Here is a 21817-nt window from a genome sequence, read left to right as displayed (position 1 = left end):
AGTCAATAGGTATTTTATTTGAATTTGTGTAAAATAAGGTGCTACTTAGACTTATTTACATACTGAAATCTTGCCTTTTTTCCTTCAGGGTTGGGATCATAGGCACCAATTCTCTCATCCCTAGAACAACTATTTTGGTAGGCAGTAGCCATCCCACCAGCAACTGATCTCTCTTCTGCGCCACACGATCCTTGGCAGCATGAAAGACCCCAACGAGTCTCTGAACTGGAAGGCATCAACATGCCTACTGCCGCCTTACAGCCCCCACTAACTTTGGTTTGGGTTGTGTCTTTTTAACTAACTTATGCACACCCTCAAGCTACTTCTTTATCACCATATAGTTGAGGCACTCCCACACCTGGATATCCGAACAAAGGGTAACAATTAATGGCATCTACCTATTTGGGCCAGTTGGCCAAGAAACTCTCATGATGTACCTCTCTGCCTGTCTTTCACTTTTCTAGCAAACTGTATCATGCAAATGCTGCACAAACAGCCATATTCTATATTATGTAACTATATGTGCATATGTGCATGCATATAAAAATAGCAAGATTATCTAATGTGCAAAAATACATATGCTTCCTTCCCATGTGTGATCCAAATTAGCATGTTCATGACAAAATGGGACGCTCACAGTATAGTGACCGAGGTGCTCAAGAATTAAATTGTGAGTGTGGACATCTCACAACAAGTTATGTTTATACTCACAATTTAATTCTTGAGCACCTTGGTCACTATACTGGGAGCGGCTCATTTTGTGTTGAATATTTGATGTTGGAGGCTGCCTGCTTCTAGCGCCCCATGCCTCTAGTTCCCTCCCCCAGGATTCTCCCGGGGATAGTGTCGTTATATCCAAATTAGCATGCCATCTCCAAGTAACTACACATATTGAGTTATAATATGCTGCTCCAAAGGACTTTAAGAGGGGGTACTTGCTCATACTCCTTGTCATGCTGTGCTCACAGGGGACTCTTCTATTCATACTATCTCCTTTCTTTGGTGCATGTGGCATTTTTAAGCTTGCAGGTCTTTTTCTAATGCCAGCTTAATAATTACAAAAGCAAATGTTTTTACTCCTGAATCCAGTCTAAAACCTATAATTTCACAAATCTGAAGAGATTATTTGCTTCTGGATGGCAACTTAATAACTGATGCATCTGAAGACTATGCAGCAGAGGTTGGCAGCAAGTGCTGACCAGGGAGGGTTGAGTACAGCCACACACTCAAGTCTATCCCTCCTTCATGCAGCTTAAGGCCATGTGCAGTGAGAGTGGGGCGCACGAGGTGGGTGGGATGCAAGGCATGACTGTGGCCCATCCCTGTGCACAATTATAGACCATGCGCAGCAGGGGTCGGATGCCCACAGTGGGTGGGGCCTAAGGCTTGCCTGAAAACCTGGCCTTCTGGACCTACCTGCTACACATAGCAGAACACTGTACGCAGCGAGAGTGGGATGCCCAAAGGCGATGTGAAATGGGAATAGGACAGCAGCGAAGGGTTGGGTGCCAGATATGGAAAGAAACAAGGCCCTGTAGCCTTACGACGCTGTGCATGGACAAAGGCCATGCACAGCAGGGGTGAGCACACATGGATAGTAGGGTGCACAGCTCCATAAGGGATTAATGACACACTACATTTTTTTCTGCAATTTATAGGATTCATCCACACTGTGCAAACCCAGCAAGCTTTGGGAGAACTATGCAGCAAAAGGAAGTTTTGCCTTGGGTCAGTAGAGGGAAGATCCACGGCCCCAAATAAGGGCAATTTTTTTTTATAAAGAGAAAATCTAAGGGGCATTTTCAGAAGGATCTATTGCCGAGTTAACGGCACTTAATCGCAGCCAAAGTAGCGATAAACAAAAACTGGTGTTAACATCCCACACCACCAGTTTACCCGCGATAGCAGCCGCAAAACACATCGCCACAGATGACCCCCACAACAATCGCTAATGAGATGCAGAGTAGGCGTTCCCGTGCCAAAATCCGCGACAACACCACTCCAAAACATTCACAACGACCAGCCAGAACTGCAATAAGAACACAAAACAGGCGATAAGGCGCGTTAGCAGCAGGAAAATAACACCTGCTCTGAACTAGTGCAGCCTGCACCACAAAAGGGAGCCCAGCCCACAGCCACATCGGAAGGGCAACAGATGCCTTGGAGCCACTGGTCATGCGGCCCGGACACCCAAGAGGGCCACAACACCCACCGCCACCACCCCAGGACCCCAACCCTCACCCAAACCCCCCCCCGGACCACCACAGAGGTAGCGCAGACAAAGACAGCAGACCCCCAGGAAACGCACCAGCCTCACAGACCCAACACCTGACAATGTCATTGCCCACTACAGGCTCAAAAGGACAACCATCGTACACATCCTGACCATCATCGCCCAACAGGCCGATGGCACGAACAAAGCAGACAACCAACATCCCACCCCACACAAAGCTGCTGGCTGTGCTGCACCTGTTGGCCCCTGGTACCCCCAACCAACACCCACCAGAGTCGGAGGAGTCTCACAGCCAGCCACACCCACGTCCCTCACACCTGTCCTGGACATCACCATCAGCCAGGTACCCCTGTCCCTATACGTCCAATGCACAGGATCCGCTGGAGACCAAGCAAGGACCATACGCCATAGCTGGATGCACGCACGTTTTGAGGGCAATCCACAGTACACATGTCCTACCTGTGGTCCCGGGTGACACAGCACATAATCACCGTAACAGAAAGCACATGTTTCACATCAATGTGCAGGCAACATCCGAAAACCGTGGAACCTCCACCAGTGTCGCCTCCAAATACCCAGCCAGTGTGCATGATTCCTTCATCCTCCCACAGTCCAGCAGCAACCAGCGTTCCCAGGACGGCACCAAGGGAAATGCACAGCCCCTTGGCAAGTTCCAAATGAACACCCCACTCACCTCAACTCCACAACCATGCAACTCATAACTCTGGCAATGCACACGTCACAAAATCACAACCAACATGCAAAACAACATGCCCACCCACCAGACACGAGAGAACAACTCACAATGGTAACCTGGGCAAGCCGTGAACCGGCACCTCAGCCACACGCTAGCTGAATGTGGGGAGAGGTGGCAACCAGGCATGTGTGAAGGATGCAGGAGAACCATGATTGGGAAAGTACACAATGCCAAGAGTGGAGGAGATGTGCTGGACAGACCGCAGTATGCAGAACACACCCATATCCATGGCGACATACATCTCTGGTGTATGGAGTGTAGTGGACAGTGGACGCAACCATGTCACCACAGCCAGTGGGGGAATTTGCGGAAATGTAGCCTGTTACGTCCCCCCGTAAGCGTGAGTGGAGTGGGATGGCCCAGTGTATGCCAGGCCAGAGAATGGGGTGTGTATAAAAAGCACGTAGCCCTGGGCGTGGTCCTTTTTGGGAAAGCCCAATGTCTCTGCCAGGACGCCGCCTCTCACCACACCATAAGGCTGACGCAGTCCTCGTGAGCGGAGTTGCCTGCAATCCTGTGCGCCTGCCGTACCCCAGCCCGCTGGACCCCGAACCCGTCAGGCCCGCCCCTGCGCAGCCAGATCACACTGATCACCTTCCGACACCGGCGTGTGTCAAGGAGGGCCCACCCCATGCCTGCACAAGCTCCAAGCCCGAGGCGCGCAACCTTGGTAGCCTCCTCAGACCATCACGGCCTCCACGACACAGGCCCGCTTTAGTCCTTTCTCGTTGACGTACTCTACTGCCGCCTCCAGCCTACACCACGGTCAAGTAGGTCACACATTTGGAACTGAGTCTTGATTACACGATGGCAGAGTACATATGTTCATTGCAGATTTTATATCAGTGTACTCCCTTCGATGTGGTGTCACCAACTCTGTGCATGGCATTCATACGACACATGTCTGTTGTTCCCTGCTGACTATTGCCTTCGGCCTACACTACGGACAAGTAGGTCACACATTTGGATCTCTGTCTTGATCATTCATTGTCTGTGTATGCACAATAAGGAAGATTCTACTTCACTGTACTCCCTTCAGTCAGGTCGCAGCAACCATGTGAATAGCATCCCAACGACACGTGGCTGTGGGCCCTTGCTGACTAGGTCAAACACAATTTTCAATTCAGCCTTGATTTATTTATGGCTGACTTGATGTCATTGTACAGGCCTTAACGCAGACTACATCCTCTTTCAGCCCCGGTGCCATTATGTCTATTCCCCGAGACCCATGGACACTTTCTGGTTGGACTTTGGTGGCGACTGAGTCCAAGGACTTGGGGTTGTTATCGCCACCATGGCAGTGATACTGACTTTGTGGTGAAATTGAGGCCGTGGCATTCCACCCCTCCATTTGCTGCTTCCGGACAGCTTCCACCCTCTGCATCATGGCCTCCACTGTCCCCCGCAACCCTCCGCAACCCTCCGCAACATGCACCTCAGACATTGATGAGAATCCACTCAGGTTGCATGGCCCATCTGACTGCACCGCAAGCCACCGTCCTGTGGCTTGGTGCCTGTGCTGGCCGCAGTGCATCCGGGGCCACTAACTCTGTGCTGGTCATGTCTGGGACCCCTTCTTCCGAGATATTGGATGGCCTCTGAAGCGATGGCATTGGGGTCATCAACACCATGTGTCTGTGACCCTGCGCTGTCCGCAGCCTCTGGCCTCAACTGCGGCCCACCAGGGCTCACACATCAAATCGAGTCCTGACCGGCCTGGACGTCGCATCACTGCAGGAGGCACACGCCACCACCGCCAGGACCGACTCCAACCGCAAAATGCCTGTGTCGAAATGGTCGTACTGGCAGACTGACGGAGTTGCCTCCACATGTCGTTGATGTCATCTTCTGCCTGATTCCCTGCTCAGCACTCCAGGTGCCACTGACTTAGTACACCACGAATCATCACCCATTACTGTCTTGGTTATGTACTGTGGTGGGTTCACGCAGCAATGTCACCTCAGGCGGTCTCGGAGACCTGGGACGACGATAAAGAAGATGATGCAGGTGCGACACCCCCCCCCCCCCCCACTGCAGCTGCATTATGTAGGTCCCGAAGAGACAGAATCCTAGACATTCTCTTCACATGAGCACGCTTAGACCTGGTACTCCAGACTCAGCGCACTGCAACTCACAGACACTTCTGTTTTCTCATTGTGTGCCCTCTGGACTTGCTCAGGCTACCTCCATGATGCTCCACAGTTGGCCCTGTAATGCTGGTGTTGTCTGTTTCCGTATTCATTGTGTTAACTGTTGTATTTGTTGCCAGCACCAACAACTCCCGGAGTACTGGCTTGCACCCACCCCACACACATCCAGCACAGGTGCCACTGTACATGTGGCCCTGCCAATAAAGGGGCCGGGCGCACATGCATGTGGTCAGTTCAACATAATATCTGCGCGTGTCCCTGGGGTCTTGTTGTATGCATGAGGGTCCTGGGCCCTACGACATTACATTGGGCTGTGTACAGCGGACGCAGACATGTCACCACAGGCAGCGGGTTATAGCTTGGACATGTAGCTTTGTAGTCACCCACTCAATTTGTAAGGAAAGTGGACTGTGCCGTTGTACGCAGAGCCAACATGGGTGTGTGACTGATATGTGCATGCCCCTGGGCATGGTTCTGTACTGGGAATGTGCATCTGCATGTGTTTATATGGCAGTGTGGGTCTCCTTTGTGGGGTGTAGGTGGTCCCTGAAGAGTAATGGACACCCATGTATGTGTTCTGTTACACCTTCCATGGGTTCGGACCACACCAGCACCTGTTGGGCCACCTCCTTTTGGCGTTCTGACACCTGGCATTGGTGTGCCATGTGTGGGTCGGTGTAGTGTTGTGTGCCAGCTGTGCTTGCGGGTGCTTCATGCTGTGTGGTCTGTTGCAGGGGCTGTGTTCTCCGCCAAGTGGGTTGTCTGCCCTGGTCCTGGTGGTGGGTTGCGTGGGATGTCCATGGGCTGTTGTAGGGCATCGGTGTCGAAGGTGTGGTGGTCGTCTCCGGCATCACTGATGGGTTGTCTGGTGTGACCTGCTGGAGGTATTATTTGTCCCTCTGCAATGTGAAGGGTAGATGCTTGTTGACATTGTGTTGACATTTATGTTGGCACATTCTTCTTGTGGACATGCAGACTGTGTGACAATGTACATCATGACTGTTTGGGCGATGCTGGCAATTTGAGTTGGGACAGTGGACATTTGGACTACATGACTGATGTGATATATAGGTCCAGAAAGAGCTATCCCAGATAATTTTTTGATGTGAGGTTGTACCCATACATATGCATCTCACAGTTCCCTGCTCTGTCCAATGTGATTGGCCTGTTTCTGCGCATGGGCGGACCCAGTTGTGTCCCCTGTTGTGCAGTGTCGGTGTTGCACTTTGTGCCACATTGTCATGGAATGTGCTGTGATTGCTATGTGTGTGTGCTGCAGTGTGCCACGGGGATGAGGGACATGATCCTGGGTCATTGTGGGTGTGCTGTGTGCTATACTTGATTGTGCATATGTGCCATTGTGCCCATCTTCCCCCGTCCCCCCAGTCCCTTTTAGATCCTCACCCTGTTCTTGTTGTGTCAGGTCATATCGAGCTGTGTCCCGACTCCCAACTGGATGCACCGTCTCAACACTGATGACTGGCCTCCATTTCCTCCAGCTCCTCCTATGACGCAGGACTCCCACCTCCTGTCACCGTTGCTGCCTTCCTGTTAGCAGCGGGTTTGTGCCTGGTTTAGGTGTCCACGTCATGCCAGCACCTCTTGGCCTTCTCCATTGGCCTCCTCGACACTCCGTCTGCATTCAAGATGGTCTAATTATGGGTCAGTTGCTAGTAGTGTTCTATCACCTCCGTGACGCTGGTCTTGTTTTCCTGCGGTCTGCACCCCGTCTTCCTCTCCCTCTTCTCCTTGGCCTTCCCCGACCCCGTTGTTCCTTGCTTGTGGTCTGTGGGGCTTGTGGGGTTCGCGTTGGCCTCTGCGCTGGGGCAGGGTGCATCCATGTTGCTATGCATTTTGGATTCTTTCTGGTGTGTTGTTTTTGTTGCTTTAAAAGTAAATTTACCCGCCAGACGCGTGGGATTTGCTGGCCTTCCGCTGATTTTCGTGGCTTTTTGTATCGCGATTGGCCTCATCGCAGCTTTTTTGGCATTCGTGTTTTGCATTTTTGCGGCATGGCGTTGATTTTTGCGTGGCCATTTGACACGTTATCTTGTGACTATCGCATGCTACCACCGCGTTGTGAATACTTGGTTGGCACAGCGTAATTTTCCCGAGATAGGCTGCGATGTTGAGAGTTGCGTTAAGCTACTCTTGCGGTAGTTATCACAAGTTCTTGTGAATATACCCCTAAATGCGCTCATTTAGTAAAGGTGGCCCTGAGAAGAGCCCCTGGGTTCATGATGTGTATTGTGCAGCCATAGAGATAGAATTGGATGCTTTCATTCAGATTGATTAGGAAGAACCTATTCCATTGTGCTGTTAATTGTGCAGCATGTCTTCACGAAATTCCAAGTATTCCGAATTGAATGCCATTGTTGTAGATATATCCCATGCTATGGACCCGTATGTATGCAGATGTCACATTGTTGATATGGTTATAGGAATTGTCTATTTGTGGACAAAATGAGTCACAACATTTTGACTCTTGCCTGTGACACGTTTGAATATACAAAGCCTGTGTGTGGGGGAAGAGGCACATCAACTTTTCAAAGATTTCTTTCATTTCAATTAAAAAGATAAAGTGCGCCTAGATAATACCCTTAAATTATTACATCTGATAGCTCATATGCCAAAATGCTTTCCACCAAAGGTAAAAGTTGATGCAATTTGATTCCACAGATGCCAATCCAAGTAATGTCAGTATTAGGAATACTAAGTGTTGCTTGACTCAAGGCATTCCACTGTTCAACCTAATGTAATCAATACTTCAAATATTTCTGGGTGCAGGAGGGTATCGCCCACTGATCCAGGATGTGAAATAAAAGCCCATACATGTACTGTGCCAGACGTTGCATCGTGTCTCCCTTTGCACTCCTTATTGTTCCCTAATGGGTTTCTGATTTGTATCTTTCTTCGTAAAAAGATTTTACCAATGCCATTTTTAGGGCTGAAACCGATAAGTGAAATATTCAGTATACTATTTAATCAATGTCTTAAATTTCTTTACTTCATTTACTGATTTTGCTTGTCTTTAGCATTTGAATACTGATAAACTCATTTCCAACACAAATTCGTTCAAACAAAAACCCTCAATGCATTTCGACCCATGGCCTTTAATCAAGAAGTCATTTTCTCCATGGAACAAAAAGAAAGAATTGTGTACGCTTTTTACATCTTGTTTCATGTCAGATATATTACTATCAACAAAATGTTATGTGTCGTGCAGTTTGCTTGCCCATGCTTTAAGACCCTCATAATCTGTAGATCCACAAGAAATCAAAAGTAATGTTTCTTGTGGATTCATAGGATTTGTAATCTCTTGAGAAAAAATCTGGAGATTCAAGTGAACAAGTGAATGTCAAAGAGGAGCCTTGACTGTGAAGTGCAATCGATGTAAGCAGGATCTCTGGTAGATTATTTTACTTACCCATGATTCACGAAGTTAAACGTCACCCCCAATAGTGGGGTGGGGTGGATGTGTAGACAAAAGTATATCTCTGAAGGAAAATGTTAACGACCTGAAAGAACATGTGTAATAGAACGTAAAAGAAAATTCAAATTTGTCTGGATAAAGATAAAGAACTACAATGCGCGGTTCTGAATTATTAAGGGGGATGCGAACGTGCCAGTTTCTACTTTTTGGCGACGCTCGATGAATCTTTACGAAATTTTCAAAAATCTTCCCCTTTTTGGTTCAGCTGCTGTGCTGAAAGTTTTGGGGTGTTGCGTCAAGCAGGGGCCGAGAAAAAAGGGGGACCCAAAACGTATTTTAACCATGGTATGTCTATGGGGATTTTTCATTTTTTGAACTCCACTACAGTCTTTTTTTTTTTTTTTTTTTTTTTTTGAAAAACCTTTATTGACATTTCAACCAATAACAAGTATGGGCCTACAACCCCCGGGGCCGGCCGCTAAGCAGTCAGAGTAACAGAAATCACATTTTATCACAGGCAGCACCTCGGGGAGCAGAATCTCCATGCTAGTATACTCTCGGCCACTGAACAGCCCAAGTAGGAGACCAGGATACAAAAGGTTTTCATTTTATAATAAGGGAAGATGGAAGGATCAGGTGTCAAACAGTTTCCCAGCAGCGAAAAATGGCAGGCAGAATAATAAAACGTCAACAATAAACAGCAATCTATCTAATCAATGGCGCTGAAACAGGAAGTTCAGGATGTGGAGGAATATCACGGCCATTTGCGCCTGCAGTCCCCTGCCCTAAAACCCAGAAAACACCACGGAAATTGTGGCACACATGAAAAAGCAGTGATTAACAACGAAGGAGTTCTACCATGCTGATCCCAGAAAAGAAAGACAAAGAAGAATAAGAGAAGAAAAAGGAGGCCATGGAAAAAAAAAAAAAAAAAAAAAAAAAAGGGGTTAAAGACTAAAGAATCCCCTCCCCCAACCCCCCACCCTGCACCTCTGCAGATGAGTACGGCCCCCCCCCCAGCAGTGTGCCTGTCGCCCCGGAACCAGACCCGAAATATAGAAGAAACAGAGAGAAAGGAGTAAGAAAAGAAACCCCACCAGACGGGGGGGTAGAGAGAGTATTAATAAACTGGAGGAGGGCCTTCAAAACATGCCCCCGGCTTCTCCCTCCCGCACAATATGTTTTCCCCCAAAGCAAACAATAAACCACACAAAATCGATCATGTCAAAGAAAAATGGGGAGCATTATGCACCTATTACACTAACAGTTATGCCGTGAGAGCACGCAACCCCTGAGCCCGCCCGCCTATTAGATGACCACCTCTGAAGGATCAGCCTTATCCTTGGCCACTCTTTGCGAATCTACCCATGCATACCCATGGACCCAGTGCCATGTCCAATGTTACAAGGAAGAGGAGCGTCCAAAAAAGACCAGGAAGCGACACACACAGGTAGGGTGGAAGTCTCTGAATACCAACACAGTCAGCATTATGGAGGCTCGTCTTTCCCAGTGCTGCCCCAGGATCTGCACTGCACACAAGGTCCAGGAAGGCGGAATCAGCCAGAGCAGGCGACCGTTGCGTGAATATTGCCTGGGTTGCCGGAGGCCGCGCACGGGACAAGGCCACCACCCCCCACTCAGGTCCAAGACCTCCGGAACAGACCAGACCCACAGCCAGCCGATCACACGTTAGTATACTGTCCGGAGTTTCCAGCTGTTCACTATTCACAGGGGCGGCCACGACACTGTCCTCCTGTGTGCAGTGTAGGAAGTCCCTGTGTACCTGGGGACAGGCAGGCCGCAACTGTTCCGACGCTGATGCCACACCATCAAGCTTACTCCCCAATACCCAGGCGCCGTGAACCAAGGTGGAATGAAGGGCACCGAGAGCTTCGAGAAGGTCACCGTACCCCAGCACAGCTCCCGGCGCTCGCTCCGCTACGCTCCTCATAGTCACACACTCCCAATCTTGCTGCGACCCAGTGTACAGGATGGTAGACTTCGTCCTATCAAGATGGCCGCCGGGTAGGTCCAACCCAGATTGGGACCGGGACTCAGGGACAAGCGCCTCAAGTTCCATGTCACTGGAAACAGGGTTCCGGAGGCAGGCAAAAAATATATCCGGGTGAGGTCACGGGCAACAGTCATCCCCACCACGGACCAGCGCCCGCGAAAATCGGGGAGCAGCCCGCTAGAATCAGGACGAGTTACGGGCGGCGTTCGGGCAGCTCACCGGCGAAGGCTGAGGCAATCACCGGAGAATCTTGGAATTGCCACCTCGGGCATGCACTCGTTCCGCTACGCTTAGTGGTAGGAACGACCACGGCGAAATGTAGGCCGATATTCGCACCGCTCCGGTAGTCCGACTCCACCCAGTCACCAAAGGCCGCTGTTGTTGAACTGCCGCCCGGCCATGTTGTCCACTCGAGGTCCCGGCTCCAGGGTTGCACAGGCCGCAAACTTCAAATGGACATTACTCCGGCGGTACCGCCGCCAGAAACTTCGGAGTCACACGATCGGTTGCCGCTCTCATTCACCAACACGGGCATATAGCGCAGGCTAAGGATCTCATGCAGGATATCTGTGCGGGATGCGGAGGTTCACGGAGCCGGGAGCCTACGCTGCCGTCCCGGTCGCCATCTTGGCTCCTCCTCCTCCACTACAGTCTTAACTGATAAACAGAATTAAACCAATCCGTTCTGTAGTTTCAGAGATATTTGACTTTAGAAATATAGATATCTGGGGGCACGAGTCCTTGCAGTGGACTCACGGATCCTACTGAAATTTGATTGGCTGCCAACACGTAAAGTAAAAAATAAAGAAAAGGGGGCAGGGTAGAAATACCCTGCCCCCACAGATATGGTGGGGGGTTCCACAGAGAGCCCCTGCTTGGGGGTTCATCTATATTTTATTTAATTTTGCCGCAAATGCACAGATGGACTCATGGATCCACAGCAACATTTTTAAACAAAGACGTGCAATCTCCCGTGCATCATTAATGAGAAGCCCCCGGGTGGGCCAAATCCCTGGGGCATGTTTTATAATAGTGTGGGGGTGCAGATGCAGCACCCCTATGCCCTGGGGAACGCCACCTCCTGGGGAAAACAAGTAGATTGATGCAGGGGCCCACACTGCTCCCCCACAGCCCTCCCCGGGGCAATGAATAAAAGAAATGTGGGGGGCCTGCTAGGCCCCCCCACTGCCCTGGGGAACACCACCTCCCCGGGGCAATGAATAAAAGAAATGCAGGGGCTGACAAACCCCACAGCCCCGGGGACCACCACCTCCCCGGGGCTCAAATTATATAATGCAGGGGTTCCATTGCGGCTCCCCGGGGACCACCACCTCCCTGGGGCTAAATGAAACAAAGGAGAGGAGTCGCGTGGCTCACCTCCTGGAATCAATGATTGCCCTGGGGACCGCCACCCAGGTGCCCTCACCCGGGAAATAGCTGTGTTCTATAGCTTGGTGAGAACTTTACCACTCCCACCAAGCCATAACAAACTCTGCTCCACTTCTAGCAAGCACAAGCATTAACCGCTTCAGTGCCCATGACGAGATGGTCTCGTCATGGAGCGCGGTTGCGCTGTGCCCATGACGAGACTATCTCGTCATGAACCCCGCCCGCTAATGCAACGCCCGGCACAGGGCGGGGAAAGGGCGTGGCACTGAAGAGGTTAAAAATGCTCTTGTTTACTAGAAGCAGAGCAGAATTGCTTTTGGACAGAAGGAGCTGCATGTTCAGCAGCGCTCTTTATCCAAAAGCAATGCCGGCTCCAGCAGGACGTGAGGACCGCCAAAGTCCCCAACAGGACACCGACAACAGAGGCCTGGCCCCAGAGAATGGTCCCAACGCCCCTTTACCAGTGCCCAAGCCACAATTTACTCAAAACTATGGGCTCTAGCCTCAGTTTGGGGGAAAGGGGAGTGGATGAAAAAGAGAGACTGTCTGTTGGGTCCTACTGCTTCTTCAGTTCTGCTTTCTATTCCTTCTAGATTGGATGTTGCTTCTGAACCTAATAGCTGACAGCACCTGCAGAGGGAAGAAAATATCAACATGTATCTGCCTTACTAACTAGCACATCATTACTATTTGTCGCTAGGTGACTACTACTTATCCTTTCTATTTGCCCAAATTAGTTCAGGCATAAACCTCTCTCTTGAAAGTGCCAAATTTATTACTAATAGATGCTTTCTAACTCATTTGAATGTCTTCTTGTCTTTTAGAACTTCTGGTTTCTCAACTATAAAAATCTCTTTTTCGCCTTGTATAGAAACTGTCCTTCTCTAATTGTTGCAGATCTCTGATCTTGAAACCTATTTGTTGAAAAACTAACGCTTGCAACCTTGATGATGATGCAACACGTTACTGCCACAAAACGTTTAACAGTCTGACTTTTAGATGGTGCGCAGCGCTGTCTGCCCTTATGCTTAATCAAAGTCTGACTAGTTTTTGGAGCTATGTGCTCTCTAATAGATACATTTTGAACCGCCTGAAATGACAGGAGTGCCTTACCGTCTGTGTTCTAAGTTTTAGACTCTCTGCTGTCTGCCCTTGTATCTTCTTGGAGTCGCTGACCTGTCTCCTATCGGCAGCAATTTGAGAGCTGCTGAACAACTCTCCAGGAACTCTTCTTCTTTGAATTGAGCATGCGCAAGAAGATACCCTGCTCTCACAAGATTCACAAATTTTTTCTGTAGAGAGAATTAATCTTTAAACCAAGATTTCATTAAAAACACAGTGCACTCAGAAAACTCAGCCAATGGCTTGAAAATTTCAGATGAAGTGCACCGATCGTTAGATGCTACTCACTCACTCATAGAAGCACTTACCCACTCACTCACACACCCACTTACATACCCACCAACCCACTCCCCCAAACACTCACCCAAACAGCCACTCACTCACCGATACAGCCACTTATACACCAAGTTACTTACTCATACAGCCATTCAGACACCCACACATTCACCCATACAGCCACTGACACACCCACTCACCCACCAATACAGCCACTCACACAGCATGTGACTCACCCATACAGCTACTCCCACATCTGCATATACACCCATACAGCCTCTTACATGCCCATACACACAAGGATACAGTCACACAGCTACTCACCTAATATATGTTAGAAGTAGTATCACTCAGTAGTACTGTACCTAGTATACTTATTTAACTTTTGTAGTAGGTTACTTTATATGTTTAGCACCCATAAACTCATAAAAACACTTACACTCACTGGATGATGCCATCAGTGATGTCATTTGAGATGTCATCAGTGATGTCACTGACCATGTCATGAGTGATGTCATATGTGACGTCATAAGGAGTGCATTGCAGTGCCCTAAGTTATAGTAAGCTCAGGTAACTGCTTAATTTCACTGTTTGTATGAGGGAAATCTGAGCTAACTATAACGTTATAACGTCCACGTAACCTTTGTTTTTTTCAGTGAATATATATATATATATATATATATATATATGTATATATATATATATATATATATATATCAAAACAAAACCCTTTCAGGCATAGAGTGACACATAAATTATGCAAAAAAAGAAGTAGAGAACTCTGGGTAGTTCTCAAGTTTAGGTGGAAAGCAGCTCCAGTGTAGAGCACTCTCAACATCAGCGACACCTCAAATGTCTGCTTTTCTATCAAAGTCTTTAAGCGTAGGATTAGCACAGTGCCATCCACACCGAAATAGAAAAGGACATAGTCTTTTACCACTTCTACAGCAAAGTCTTTAAGCAAAGGATTAGCACAGTGCTTTCTATGCCGAGCTGTAAAATGCCCAAAGCCTTTTACCACTCCAGGCACAGTGTTACAGCTTTGGATTGGTAAAATACCAACCAAGCCAACCTTAAATGAATAAAAGCAACCCCTGACATGTGTTTCGCTCTCATTAGAGCTCTTCAGAGAGATATAGCTTTGTCCAGACACAAGGGAGGACCCAGTATCAGTCAAAACAAAACCCTTTCAGGCATGGAGTGATACATAAATAATGCAAGTAGTTCTCAAGTTTAGGTGGAAAGCGGCTCCAGTATAGAGCACTCTCAACACCAGCAACACTAAATTTGCTCACCTCAAATGTCTGCTTTTCTATCAAAGTCTTTAAGCGTAGGATTAGTACAGTGCTATCCATGCCGAGCTGTAAAATGGAGTGTGATCACATGATAAAAGGTGGACTTCCTGCTGGTCATTTCAAATTGCTGATTTTACCCATGATCAAGGCTTGGCTGCCGAAATGCATAGGGGAGGCACGCAGCAGTCCATGTCCTGCATTAATAAAGGAAATCGGCCGTTCTCGAGTGCGTCTCATATCTCTTTGGGCCAATGGAGTACTTGTGAATGTATATATATATATATATATATATTCACTGAAAAAACCATAGGTTTCACACATGTTATAGTTAGCGGAAATTTTACTGATAAAAAAACAATGAAATTCCCCCGTTATAGTTAGTGCAGGTAACTATAACTCACGCGACCGCAATCCTCTGCTGATGACATATGTGTCTTTATGAAAAAAAAATATTTGTAATATATGTATAGCTAAAAACTTATGGAAGAAGACATGGGCAAATAAGTGTCTAAATACAGTATTAGCATCAGCAGAGGATTGCGGTCGCGTGAGTTATAGTTGCCTGCACTAACTATAACGGGGGAATTTCATTGGTTTTTTATCAGTAAAATTTCCGCTAACTATAACATGTGTGAAACCTATGGTTTTTTCAGTGAATTTGCAAGGTTTTTTAAATGCTAATTCCTAACTATAACGTGTGTGAAACCTATGTTTTTTTCAGTGAATTTGTACGGTTTTTTAAATGCTAAGTTACTTTACGCCATTCGTGGCGTGCGCGCCCACTTAACGCAGTTCGTTCCGTGCGCGCACGGTGCGCTTCGCGCACCGCGCGCCCACTTTACGCAGTTAGTGCCGTGCACGCACGGTGGGCACGCGGTGCGCTACGCGCACCGCGTGCCCACGTTACGCTAGATGGGCCAAGTACGCACGATGCGCTTCGCGCACCGTGCGCACATGGAGGACATATGATGCGCTTTGTTGTAAAAGGTAATATTTTAATTTTTCACTAAGATAAATAAATGGTGAGCTTCGGGCACCATTTGCACATGGGGTGGAGAGAGTGTGGATATTTTTTTTTTTAATAATTTTTAACGTACGCGTACGGTAAGCGTATTCGGCGAAATTATCGAAAAAATGAAAATTCCGTTTTTGGCTTTAGGGGAACTTTGGGGACTCCCTCAACATGGCTAGGTGCTTAGGAGCTGTCTAAACAGCCCCTTTACATGTTTTTGCTCTTTGTTTTTTAACCCCCTCTCAGAGTGCGAGAGAGAAAATGGCGGCCGCCACTTCCTGGTTTTGACCGATTCGAATGTTTACTAAGATCTAACAGCCAATCAGAATCGCGCTCGCGCACGTCACCGTACGCGTACGGTAAGCGCACCGTAAGCGCACCGTAAGCTGGCTCAGATATATATATTGATTTAAAGGCTATTTTCTCAGAATCTACTGAACAGATTTACACCAAACCTACAAAAGGCACTTCCTTGACCTGTAGACTACCTCTCTGCCAAATTTCAAGGAACTCTGTTCAGCCGTTCGGGCTGTAGCTGTGTCTAAAGGTCCTATGGAAAATTGCATGGGAAAAACGCGTTTTGGGACCCCCCTTTTATCTCAGCCCCCGCTTGACGAATGTGCCTTTTGCATATATGGTGTCAATCTGTTCAGTAGTTTCTGAGAAAATTGCAGTTAAAAGTACATAAATATCTATAGGCACGCACCGTGCGCGCACCGTGCACGCACGGTGCCGTGCGCGAGCGTAATGCTGATTGGTGGTTAGATGTCAGTCAACATTCGAATCGGTCGAAATCAGGAAGTGTCGGACGCCATTTTGTGTGTGGCAGTGAAAAACAAAGGTGGAGAACGTGAAAAGGGGGCAGGGTAGAGAGTTCCTGACCCCCTAGCCTTTGTCAGGGGGTCCCTGAAGGACCCCGAAGGGTGAAAAAAAGATTATATTTTTTTCCTCGAAAAATCGCGGGGTGCGCGCACGGTGAAAAACCCTTAAAAAAAACAAAAACATTTTAAACGAGCCATTCCATATTACAGGATACAGTCAATCTATAACTATATACATAGGTAGTTTATTGTAAAATAAATATATAAAAAATATAATAATACATACATAAATTAGCATAAAAAAACCTTACAAATTCACTAAAAAAAACATAGGTTTCCCACACATTATAGTAATATGTGACGTCATCAGCAGTGGATTGCGGTCGCGCGAGTTATAGTTAGCTGAACTAACTATAACGGGGGAATTTCAATGTTTTTTTACGAGTGAAATGTCCAGCTAACTATAACGTGTGAAACCTATGGTTTTTTCAGTGAATTTGCAAGGTTTTTAAAATGCTAATTCCTAACTATAACGTGTGTGAAACCTATGGTTCTTTAAGTGAATATATATATATATATAGTAAGACTTACAACAAGGGTATCCACATATGTACTCATTTGACATCTGTTGCATGATAAAGCACACAAGGGCTGTATATCTGAATGAGTATTCCAGAGTAGAGATGCAGAGGCTGTGGTGTGAGCAAAGACAGGAAGAAATCTTGCCCCAAGATTCCAGCAGCAAGTGGAAGAGGAGGAACATCACTGCCTGTAGGTAAAACAATAAAACACAATACACCTGTCAGAGCTCACAAGATCCAGCACCCATTACCTCCCCACCACTGTATCACAGCACTTTCAAACTTTCAGCTCTGTCCACACTCACACTCCTCAGTTTTACCTCCCAGACTCCAAGTAACTATCAGACTGGGAGTCTACCGGTACAGCAGTATCAGATGGCATCTCGGATAGCCATGCAAGCATCTCCTTCCAAAGTTCCAGGTCTCGCTCTTCATTTTTATCTGCTTGCACTTGGCACAGATGTCAGAGAACCTCCGCCGTCGTCCTTTCAGGCATATCAGCTGTCCAATGAGGCAGACTGGTGGGGGGGTCTGTGAAACCAATGTAAGGCTATTAGGGGCTTATTTACAAAAACTTATGCATTGTTGTACCCAGGCAGCGATGTATCAAAATGTCTTGCGCCTGGGCCAAAAAACCATACAACGCCATGGATGAACTGTATTTACAATACGGGGCTCCACATCACAAAGTTCCAACAATGCGTCAGAAATTCTGACTCATCCATGGGTAGGATAGCTCAAGACATCGGGTCCAAAAGTGGAGCATTGCTGTAGTTGGTCATAAAACTGACGGAACTACAGCAATGCATCTGAAATCAGCATGTGGGGACCAATGTAATAGAGTGTGAAAAGGTGAAAAACTCACCTTGCACTCTATCACATTGGTCCTAGATGTCACGTATACAAGTGGGCATAGGGTGCTTATGAGTACCACCATGCCTATGTATGTGTGACATATAATGTGAAATTACAATAGGAGAATGCCTACTAGTCTGTGATGGTGTGTGATGTGATATTTACTGCTCCACCTACCTTATGTGTGCGGGGATGTCACTTTATTGAGGATTATACTGTGTCAAGTCACTTCAGCTAGTCTGATACCTACGCCACAGCCAATGTATCATTCCTGCACCTGGTTTTTAGAGTTGTAGAATAGCTCAGTGGCCCACTTTCCGAAGCTGTGTCACTTTTGCAAAACACCACTGAGTCAGTTTTATGGGGGATTTTAGGTGGCAATGTCTACCATGCATATATTAAAACTAAAGTGATGCAGCCAATTCCGACATAGGTGAAAACTAACATAGGCCAATGAAAAGTGACTCATCTGCCTAGATGCGTCACGTTGTAAATATGGAGCAAAGAAAGCGTTGCCACTGCGTCAATAAAATGATGCAGCGGCGGTGCAAGATCCTTGTAAATATGCCTCTCAGTCTATTTTAAACAACCCCAGTTGTGAGAATCTAATCCTAATTCTGTGCCCTCTCTTTGGCCTGGGCAGCAGGCCTAGAAGACAGTGTTTAATCGTCAACTCCAACTTTACTGCCGTCGCACCCCTAAGACTTCCACCCACAATCACCAAATATCCCTGCAGCTTATTGCATATCCCGGTCACTTCAATAAAAGTTGCGACATCTGCTCCACATTTTATACATGTGGCACGCTTCGTGGGAAATATTAAGTGTAGTCTCTGAGGTGTAATGTATTTGCGATGTAAGTAATAGAAATGAATCAATTGAGTGCTTGTTGTTCACATCCTACACCAATTCATATTTTCTGGCCCACTCACTATCCGTGAATGGATCAGAAAGATTATTGTACCACAGGGTACAAGCATTAAATGGCTTATTCCCTTTGCCACATTTCAAAGCGACTCAGGGATGCAAGGTTATAGCTCTATTGGACCCTTCACTGAGGATCAGCTGCAACGTGTGGAACTCTGGGAGCTCTGCATTGAAATTAATTTATATCCTGCTTAAGACACTCCTCCAGCTCTAAATGGAACATCTTTCTCCCTACATCAAAAGAAAGGAATGTGTCATGCGGTTGCAGGATGTGATTGATGAGAACAGTGCTACCTGATGTGAACAGTGCTACCTGATTTGTTTGGGCTCTTTGTGGGGCATGAGTACAAGGGCGAGGGTGAATCGAGCGCTGTTTTTAAGGAAACTGAATTCAGTTCTTATTTTTAAAAATAGTCCTAATTAGCTCTAACTGCTTTTTACACTTGCGCACTTGCTTATTTTGCACACCGAGTGGAGCGCCATCTTTCCTCTGCTCGGCTTGAATATTCATGGGCGCCATTTTGGTAGGGTGAGTGGACTCGTTTTTTTTTGTTATCTGGCTCCCCTGGTGCCTATTTAATGGACACCGCTGAAGCGCAACGGTTGCAGGCTGTGATTGATGTGAACAGTGCCTCCTGATGTGAACAGTGCTACCTGATTTGTTTGGGCTCATTGTGGGGCCTAAGTTCAAAGGCGAAGGTCATTTCTGTGTGTTGCAGGGTGAATCGAACACTGTTATAAAGGAAACTGAATTCTGTTCTTATTTTTAAAAATAATCCTAATTAGCTCTAACTGCTTTTTACACTTGCTCACTTGATTATTTTGCACACCGAGCAGAGCGCCATCTTTCCTCCGCTCGACTTGGACATTCACAGGTGCCATTTTGGTACGGTCAGAGGACTAGTTTTTAGTAGACTGGCTCCCCTGGTGCCTATTTAACCCCTTCACTGCTAGGCCTTTCCCCCCCCCTGTGCTAAGCCTTTTTTTTGGCTATTTGGGATAGTTCGCGCTTGGGCCCCTGTAACATTTTGACCACATAATGTATTCCCCCCAAATTTGTGTCCTTTTCTTCCAACATCATGGGGAATTTAAAGGTACCCAGGGTTTGTTGATTCCCCTGGAGGGGAGCCAGAAATTAGCCAAAATATAGATACATGTTTTTTTAATTTCTTTAAAATGGGAAAAAAGTGCTGCAGATGAAAGCTGTGTGGTAGGAAATTTGTGCCGGCACGGTGATCCCACACAGAAATATGTGGAAAATGTGGTTTTTTTCAGCTAAATTAGAGGTTTTCCGGGGATTCTGGGTAGGAAAACGTTGGGGGATTCACGCAAGCCATACCACAATGGACTCCCCTGGGTGTCTAGTTTTCGGAAATGTGTGGATTTCCCTAGATGGCCGCCGAGGCGGGGCCAAAAACCCAGGTTACCCCCCTTGCAAAACCAGGTCGTTTTGTGATAGATAATTTTGATGGAATATGACTAATTACATCGCATACCAATACCACGCATGCCATTACAACGTGGGTATTACTATGCGATGTCAATGACAATGACATATCATTACATCGCAAACTTTTACCATGACTATACCTTTACCACGCATGCTATTACAACATAAAGGCATGCCTGGTAAAGGTATACTCATGGTAAAAGTTTCAAAGGTAAGTGACTCTACCCTGCCCTACCCTAAACCCTAATTTAGTAACCCTGCACAACACTTCTTCGACCCCCAGTCCTCTCCCTACATTTACACTACCCTGCACAACCCGCCGACACTACCCTAAACACTAAAGCACTACCCTACACTACACAAACACTACAACACTACCCTAAACCCTAAAACACTACCCCCAGCAGGTCCCTCCCCTGACCCCCAGTTCGGTCCCTACACTCAAACACTTCCCCGCACTACCCCCCAACACTACCCTAAACCCTAAAACACTACCCTACACTAAACAAACACCACAACACTACCCTAAAACACTACCCCCAGCACGACCCTGCCCTGCCCCCCAGTCCGGTCCCTACACTGAAACATTACCCTGCACGACCCCCTGACACTTCACTAAACGCTAAAACACTACCCTACACTACACAAACACCACAACACTACCCTAAACCCAAAAACACGCCACCCAGCACGTCCCTCCCCCGATCCCCAGTCCGGTCCTTACACTCAAACACTAGCTTGCATGACCCCCCAATACTACCCTAAACCCTAAAATACTGCCCTACACTATACAAACACCACAACACTACCCTAAACCCTAAAACACTACCCCAGCACGTCCCTCCGCAGGCCCCCAGTCCGGTCCCTACACTCAAACACTACCCTGCATGACCCCCTGACACTACCCTAAACCCTAAAACACTACCCTACACTACACAAACACCACAACACTACCCTAAACCCAAAAACACTACCCCCAGTCCGCCCCTCCCCAATCCGCTCCCTACGCTGAAACACTACCCCGCAGGACCCCTCATCACTACCCTAAACCCTAAAACACTACCCTACACTACACAAACACCACAACACTACCCTAAACCCTAAAACACTACCCCCTACATGTCCCTCGCCCGACCCCCAGTCCGGTCCCTACACTCAAACACTACCCTGCACAACCCCCCAACACTACCCTACACCCTAAAACACTACTCTACACTACACAAACACCACAACACTACCTAAAAACACTACCCCAGCATGACCCTTCCCCGATCCCCAGTCTGGTCCCTACACTCAAACACTACCCTGCACAACCCCCAACACTACCCTAAACCCTAAAACACTACACCCAGCACGACCCTCCCCTGCCCCCAGTCCGGTCCCTACACTGAAACACTACCTTGCATGACCCCCCAACACTACCCTAAACCCTAAAATACTACCCTACACTAAAATAAATTGTAAATTGATACTTGTATAGCGCACTACTCACCCGCAAGGGTC

This window comes from Triturus cristatus, chromosome 7 (genome assembly GCF_964204655.1).
Source record: "Triturus cristatus chromosome 7, aTriCri1.1, whole genome shotgun sequence".
Lineage (NCBI taxonomy): Eukaryota > Metazoa > Chordata > Amphibia > Caudata > Salamandridae > Triturus > Triturus cristatus.
Note: the sequence above shows the minus strand (reverse complement) of the source record.